Genomic DNA, 9,177 nt, shown 5'->3' on the forward strand with positions numbered 1-9,177 from the left:
ACTCAGTTCTGTAACCTTTCCCTGTTGGTGCTGCAACATCCAAAGATTCAGCATCAGAGAGGCAATATGGCAGCTGCAGTTGGGTGTGTTCAATTCTCCATCGAAAAGCATGGAAGTATTCAACAGAAAGCTCGATCAGTACATCAGGGAGAAAGGAACAGAAGGATAAATTAAAAGGGTGAGATGAAGGAGGCTCCTGTGGAGCAGAAATACCAGCATTCAGCAGTTCGGTCACATGGCCTGTTTCTGCGCTGTTCTCAGTAATTGTATGTGAAAATAAGTCTTCTAAATCTCACACAAGAGAGTCCAATCAGAGCAGCACCAGAAAGGACCTCCACATTTCACTGAATCAGAGTTAAGGACCACTTTAAAGTTAATACCAAAGACACAGCATCCACAAGCAAAAATAAAGTTTTCAATGCAAAGTGAGCAAAGCCTTCCTGATCTTTCTAAGGACTTGGTCTGAAGAACTTGCTCTGCAGAACCTGTTACAAACCCACCAAGTTTATACTTGCCTGAAACAGAATGCAAGTGACTTCCGGAAAGGGTCACCCTGCGCCGTCCAATCGGAAGTGGGCTGGTTCACCCTGCGCCGTCCAATCGGAAGGGGACTGGTTCACCCTGCCCCCTGTCCAATGGGCAGGGGACCGGTTCACCATCCCCACCGTCCAATAGGCAGGGGACTGGTTCACCATCCCCACCGTCCAACAGGCAGGAGACTGGTTCACCATCCCCACCGTCCAATAGGCAGGAGACTGGTTCACCATCCCCACCGTCCAATAGGCAGGGGACTGGTTCACCATCCCCACCGTCCAATAGGCAGGGGACTGGTTCACCATCCCCACCGTCCAACAGGCAGGAGACTGGTTCACCATCCCCACCGTCCAATAGGCAGGAGACCGGTTCACCATCCCCACCGTCCAATGGGCAGGAGACCGGTTCACCATCCCCACCGTCCAATAGGCAGGAGACTGGTTCACCATCCACACCGTCCAATGGGCAGGGGACTGGTTCACCATCCCCACCGTCCAATCGGCAGGGGACTGGTTCACCATCCCCACCGTCCAATAGGCAGGGGACTGGTTCACCATCCCCACCGTCCAATAGGCAGGGGACTGGTTCACCATCCCCACCGTCCAATAGGCAGGGGACTGGTTCACCATCCCCACCGTCCAATAGGCAGGGGACTGGTTCACCATCCCCACCGTCCAATAGGCAGGGGACTGGTTCACCATCCCCACCGTCCAATAGGCAGGGGACTGGTTCACCATCCCCACCGTCCAATGGGCAGGGGACTGGTTCACCATCCCCACCGTCCAATAGGCAGGGGACTGGTTCACCATCCCCACCGTCCAATAGCTGGGACTGGTTCACCATCCCCACCGTCCAATAGGCAGGGGACTGGTTCACCATCCCCACCGTCCAATAGGCAGGGGACTGGTTCACCATCCCCACCGTCCAATAGGCAGGGGACTGGTTCACCATCCCCACCGTCCAATAGGCAGGGGACTGGTTCACCATCCACACCGTCCAATGGGCAGGGGACTGGTTCACCATCCCCACCGTCCAATAGGCAGGGGACTGGTTCACCATCCCCACCGTCCAATAGGCAGGGGACTGGTTCACCATCCCCACCGTCCAACAGGCAGGAGACTGGTTCACCATCCCCACCGTCCAATAGGCAGGAGACCGGTTCACCATCCCCACCGTCCAATGGGCAGGAGACCGGTTCACCATCCCCACCGTCCAATAGGCAGGAGACTGGTTCACCATCCACACCGTCCAATGGGCAGGGGACTGGTTCACCATCCCCACCGTCCAATCGGCAGGGGACTGGTTCACCATCCCCACCGTCCAATAGGCAGGGGACTGGTTCACCATCCCCACCGTCCAATAGGCAGGGGACTGGTTCACCATCCCCACCGTCCAATAGGCAGGGGACTGGTTCACCATCCCCACCGTCCAATAGGCAGGGGACTGGTTCACCATCCCCACCGTCCAATAGGCAGGGGACTGGTTCACCATCCCCACCGTCCAATAGGCAGGGGACTGGTTCACCATCCCCACCGTCCAATAGGCAGGGGACTAGATCACCATCCACACCGTCCAATGGGCAGGGGACTGGTTCACCATCCACACCGTCCAATAGGCAGGAGACTGGTTCACCATCCCCACCGTCCAATAGCTGGGACTGGTTCACCATCCCCACCGTCCAATAGCTGGGACTGGTTCACCATCCCCACCGTCCAATAGGCAGGGGACCGGTTCACCATCCCCACCGTCCAATAGGCAGGGGACTGGTTCACCATCCCCACCGTTCAATAGGCAGGGGACTGGTTCACCATCCCCACCGTCCAATAGGCAGGGGACTGGTTCACCATCCACACTGTCCAATAGCTGGGACTGGTTCACCATCCACACCGTCCAATAGCTGGGACTGGTTCACCATCCCCACCGTCCAATAGCTGGGACTGGTTCACCATCCACACTGTCCAATAGCTGGGACTGGTTCACCATCCACACCGTCCAATGGGCAGGGGACTGGTTCACCATCCCCACCGTCCAATGGGCAGGGGACTGGTTCACCATCCACACCGTCCAATAGGCAGGGGACTGGTTCACCATCCCCACCGTCCAATAGGCAGGGGACTGGTTCACCATCCCCACCGTCCAATAGGCAGGGGACTGGTTCACCATCCCCACCGTCCAATAGGCAGGGGACTGGTTCACCATCCCCACCGTCCAATAGGCAGGGGACTGGTTCACCATCCCCACCGTCCAATAGCTGGGACTGGTTCACCATCCCCACCGTCCAATGGGCAGGGGACTGGTTCACCATCCCCACCGTCCAATAGGCAGGGGACTGGTTCACCATCCCCACCGTCCAATAGCTGGGACTGGTTCACCATCCCCACCGTCCAATAGGCAGGGGACTGGTTCACCATCCACACCGTCCAATGGGCAGGGGACTGGTTCACCATCCACACCGTCCAATAGGCAGGAGACTGGTTCACCATCCCCACCGTCCAATAGCTGGGACTGGTTCACCATCCCCACCGTCCAATAGCTGGGACTGGTTCGCCATCCCCACCGTCCAATAGGCAGGGGACCGGTTCACCATCCCCACCGTTCAATAGGCAGGGGACTGGTTCACCATCCACACCGTCCAATAGCTGGGACTGGTTCACCATCCACACTGTCCAATAGCTGGGACTGGTTCACCATCCACACCGTCCAATAGCTGGGACTGGTTCACCATCCCCACCGTCCAATAGCTGGGACTGGTTCACCATCCACACTGTCCAATAGCTGGGACTGGTTCACCATCCACACCGTCCAATAGCTGGGACTGGTTCACCATCCACACCGTCCAATAGCTGGGACTGGTTCACCATCCACCGTCCAATAGGCAGGAGACTGGTTCACCATCCCCACCGTCCAATAGGCAGGGGACTGGTTCACCATCCCCACCGTCCAATAGCTGGGACTGGTTCACCATCCCCACCGTCCAATGGGCAGGGGACTGGTTCACCATCCCCACCGTCCAATAGGCAGGGGACTGGTTCACCATCCCCACCGTCCAATGGGCAGGGGACTGGTTCACCATCCCCACCGTCCAATGGGCAGGGGACTGGTTCACCATCCCCACCGTCCAATGGGCAGGGGACCGGTTCACCATCCCCACCGTCCAATAGGCAGGGGACCGGTTCACCATCCCCACCGTCCAATAGGCAGGGGACCGGTTCACCATCCCCACCGTCCAATAGGCAGGGGACTGGTTCACCATCCCCACCGTCCAATAGGCAGGGGACTGGTTCACCATCCCCACCGTCCAATAGGCAGGGGACTGGTTCACCATCCCCACCGTCCAATAGCTGGGACTGGTTCACCATCCCCACCGTCCAATAGCTGGGACTGGTTCACCATCCCCACCGTCCAATGGGCAGGGGACTGGTTCACCATCCCCACCGTCCAATAGGCAGGGGACTGGTTCACCATCCCCACCGTCCAATAGGCAGGGGACTGGTTCACCATCCCCACCGTCCAATAGGCAGGGGACTGGTTCACCATCCACACCGTCCAATGGGCAGGGGACTGGTTCACCATCCACACCGTCCAATAGGCAGGGGACTGGTTCGCCATCCCCACCGTCCAATAGGCAGGGGACCGGTTCACCATCCCCACCGTTCAATAGGCAGGGGACTGGTTCACCATCCCCACCGTCCAATAGGCAGGGGACTGGTTCACCATCCCCACCGTCCAATAGGCAGGGGACTGGTTCACCATCCCCACCGTCCAATAGGCAGGGGACTGGTTCACCATCCCCACCGTCCAATAGGCAGGGGACTGGTTCACCATCCCCACCGTCCAATAGGCAGGGGACTGGTTCACCATCCCCACCGTCCAATAGGCAGGGGACTGGTTCACCATCCACACTGTCCAATAGCTGGGACTGGTTCACCATCCACACCGTCCAATAGCTGGGACTGGTTCACCATCCCCACCGTCCAATAGCTGGGACTGGTTCACCATCCACACTGTCCAATAGCTGGGACTGGTTCACCATCCACACCGTCCAATAGCTGGGACTGGTTCACCATCCACACCGTCCAATAGCTGGGACTGGTTCACCATCCACCGTCCAATAGGCAGGAGACTGGTTCACCATCCCCACCGTCCAATAGGCAGGGGACTGGTTCACCATCCCCACCGTCCAATAGCTGGGACTGGTTCACCATCCCCACCGTTCAATAGGCAGGGGACTGGTTCACCATCCCCACCGTCCAATGGGCAGGGGACTGGTTCACCATCCCCACTGTCCAATAGCTGGGACTGGTTCACCATCCACACCGTCCAATGGGCAGGGGACTGGTTCACCATCCCCACCGTCCAATGGGCAGGGGACTGGTTCACCATCCCCACCGTCCAATCGGCAGGGGACTGGTTCACCATCCCCACCGTCCAATAGGCAGGGGACTGGTTCACCATCCACACTGTCCAATAGCTGGGACTGGTTCACCATCCACACCGTCCAATAGCTGGGACTGGTTCACCATCCCCACCGTCCAATAGCTGGGACTGGTTCACCATCCACACCGTCCAATAGCTGGGACTGGTTCACCATCCACACCGTCCAATAGCTGGGACTGGTTCACCATCCACACTGTCCAATAGCTGGGACTGGTTCACCATCCACACCGTCCAATGGGCAGGGGACTGGTTCACCATCCCCACCGTCCAATGGGCAGGGGACTGGTTCACCATCCACACCGTCCAATAGGCAGGGGACTGGTTCACCATCCCCACCGTCCAATAGGCAGGGGACTGGTTCACCATCCCCACCGTCCAATAGGCAGGGGACTGGTTCACCATCCCCACCGTCCAATAGGCAGGGGACTGGTTCACCATCCCCACCGTCCAATAGGCAGGGGACTGGTTCACCATCCCCACCGTCCAATAGGCAGGGGACTGGTTCACCATCCCCACCGTCCAATAGGCAGGGGACTGGTTCACCATCCCCACCGTCCAATAGGCAGGGGACTGGTTCACCATCCCCACCGTCCAATAGCTGGGACTGGTTCACCATCCCTACCGTCCAATAGCTGGGACTGGTTCACCATCCCCACCGTCCAATAGGCAGGGGACTGGTTCACCATCCCCACCGTCCAATGGGCAGGGGACTGGTTCACCATCCCCACCGTCCAATAGGCAGGGGACTGGTTCACCATCCCCACCGTCCAATAGCTGGGACTGGTTCACCATCCCCACCGTCCAATAGGCAGGGGACTGGTTCACCATCCCCACCGTCCAATAGGCAGGGGACTGGTTCACCATCCCCACCGTCCAATAGGCAGGGGACTGGTTCACCATCCCCACCATCCAATAGGCAGGGGACTGGATCACCATCCACACCGTCCAATGGGCAGGGGACTGGTTCACCATCCACACCGTCCAATAGGCAGGAGACTGGTTCACCATCCCCACCGTCCAATAGCTGGGACTGGTTCACCATCCCCACCGTCCAATAGCTGGGACTGGTTCACCATCCCCACCGTCCAATAGGCAGGGGACCGGTTCACCATCCCCACCGTTCAATAGGCAGGGGACTGGTTCACCATCCCCACCGTTCAATAGGCAGGGGACTGGTTCACCATCCCCACCGTCCAATAGGCAGGGGACTGGTTCACCATCCACACTGTCCAATAGCTGGGACTGGTTCACCATCCACACCGTCCAATAGCTGGGACTGGTTCACCATCCCCACCGTCCAATAGCTGGGACTGGTTCACCATCCACACTGTCCAATAGCTGGGACTGGTTCACCATCCACACCGTCCAATAGCTGGGACTGGTTCACCACCACACCGTCCAATAGCTGGGACTGGTTCACCATCCACCGTCCAATAGGCAGGAGACTGGTTCACCATCCCCACCGTCCAATAGGCAGGGGACTGGTTCACCATCCCCACCGTCCAATAGCTGGGACTGGTTCACCATCCCCACCGTCCAATGGGCAGGGGACTGGTTCACCATCCCCACCGTCCAATAGGCAGGGGACTGGTTCACCATCCACACCGTCCAATAGGCAGGGGACTGGTTCACCATCCCCACCGTCCAATAGGCAGGGGACTGGTTCACCATCCCCACCGTCCAATAGGCAGGGGACTGGTTCACCATCCACACTGTCCAATAGCTGGGACTGGTTCACCATCCACACCGTCCAATAGCTGGGACTGGTTCACCATCCCCACCGTCCAATAGCTGGGACTGGTTCACCATCCACACTGTCCAATAGCTGGGACTGGTTCACCATCCACACCGTCCAATAGCTGGGACTGGTTCACCATCCCCACCGTCCAATAGGCAGGAGACTGGTTCACCATCCCCACCGTCCAATAGGCAGGGGACTGGTTCACCATCCCCACCGTCCAATAGCTGGGACTGGTTCACCATCCCCACCGTCCAATAGCTGGGACTGGTTCACCATCCCCACCGTCCAATGGGCAGGGGACTGGTTCACCATCCCCACCGTCCAATAGGCAGGGGACTGGTTCACCATCCCCACCGTCCAATAGGCAGGGGACTGGTTCACCATCCCCACCGTCCAATAGGCAGGGGACTGGTTCACCATCCCCACCGTCCAATAGCTGGGACTGGTTCACCATCCCCACCGTCCAATGGGCAGGGGACTGGTTCACCATCCCCACCGTCCAATAGGCAGGGGACTGGTTCACCATCCACACCGTCCAATTGGCAGGGGACTGGTTCACCATCCACACCGTCCAATAGGCAGGGGACTGGTTCACCATCCCCACCGTCCAATAGCTGGGACTGGTTCACCATCCCCACCGTCCAATGGGCAGGGGACTGGTTCACCATCCCCACCGTCCAATAGGCAGGGGACTGGTTCACCATCCACACCGTCCAATAGGCAGGGGACTGGTTCACCATCCACCGTCCAATCGGCAGGGACTGGTTCAGCATCGACTTGAGTTTTATCAAGCGTTTGGCACACACTGGTCACTGTGCGCACACAACTGATCCTGCTTTCCATTCCAAAGCAAACATATAAAACGTCAATGAAGCTATTAAATCCTTCGAGAGCTTCACAGGGTAGATGCTGAGAGGTTGTTTCCCCTGGTTCGTGAGTCTGGAACTCGAGGGCATAGTCTCAGGATATGGAGTCGGACATTTCGGACTGAGATAAGGAAAGATTTCTTCACTCGGAGCGTTGTGAATCTTTGGAATTCTCTGCCCAGAGGGCTGTGGATGCTCACTCATTGAGTATATTCAAGACTTAGATAGTTAGATTTTTGGACTCGAAAGGAATCAAGGGAAATGGGGATAGGGCAGGAAAGTGGAGTTGAGGTCGAAGATCAGCCATGATTTTATTGATGGGCGGAGCAGGCTCGAGGGGCCGCATGGTCTACTCCTGCTCCTATTTATGAAGCCACTCAGGTCAGACCCGTTTTGTTTTTGCTTCCACGCTCATGATTATTTCCCTCTCGTCCGTCTCTTGACTGTTTAATCTGTAATCTGCTCACTTTTTGAATGCTTCAGAACTGCCATTTGGGCAGGAGTGCAGTCCCCACTCACTCAAATGGAAGTTATGAGTTCTATAGTTATTAAATTATGAGGACAGGCTGCCTCGACTCGGCTTGTTTTCCTTTGAGTATAGAAGATTAAGGGGTGATCTAATTGAGGTGTTTAAAATGATTAAAGGAGTTGTTCAGGGAGATAGATAGATAGAAACTATTTCCTCTGTTGGGGGAGACCAGGCATAACCTTAATATTCGTGCTTGGCCTTTCAGGGGTGATGCCAGAAACACGAGAACATCAGGAAGAGGAGCAGGCCCAGGCCATTCGGTCCCTCGAGCCTGGTCACCGACCTCAACTCCACTTTCCTGCCCTATCCCCATGTCCCTCAAAGCCCTTCTTCACACTAAGGGTGGTGGAAATCTGGAACTCTTCACCCCCCCCACAATAAAAGCTGTTGAGGCTGGGGGTCAATTGAAAATTTCAAAACAGAGGCAGAGTTTCGTTCGGCAAGGGTATTATGGGATACAGAATCAAAGCGAGTAGATGGAGTTCAGACGCAGATCAGCAATGGTCTAAATTGGATGGTGGAACATGCTCAAGGGGCTGAATGGCCAACTCCTGTTGCTATGGTCCTTCCAAAAGGGGCAGGTTAAGCAACAGCTGAATATCAGCAAAGGCTAAGTAGATGATTGCATCTCACTACTGTTACTCATTGTTTCAACTTCTCCCATCCCCACCTTTTGTTGATTACGTTTCAAGGACCTTGAATTCCCCCTCTCATGAGAAACCATCGACAGACTGTTGATGTCTGACGTAGCTTTGGCTACAAGTCCGGTGATTTACTGGTATTCCTGTACCGGGCCAAATGAAGCACGTGTCCAGCCGCCTGCACGTCACCCTTCATTATGACCAAACTTCGACCCTTGGCAGGCTGATCAACCATGGGGTGCATCACCGGTAAGCATCCACACATGCGCACTCAATGGACATCACCGAGTGATCAGGAGCAAGCATCCAGGCCAATTATGGCTCCTCCGAAACGATGGGACCAAAAGACCAACTGTTGGGCTCCCTGACTTTTGCCTTGGGCTGAGATCAGGCAACAGCACTCAGACTGATGAGTGGATCGTGGAGGAA

This window comes from Heptranchias perlo, chromosome 20, assembly GCF_035084215.1.
Source record: "Heptranchias perlo isolate sHepPer1 chromosome 20, sHepPer1.hap1, whole genome shotgun sequence".
NCBI classification, from domain to species: domain Eukaryota; kingdom Metazoa; phylum Chordata; class Chondrichthyes; order Hexanchiformes; family Hexanchidae; genus Heptranchias; species Heptranchias perlo.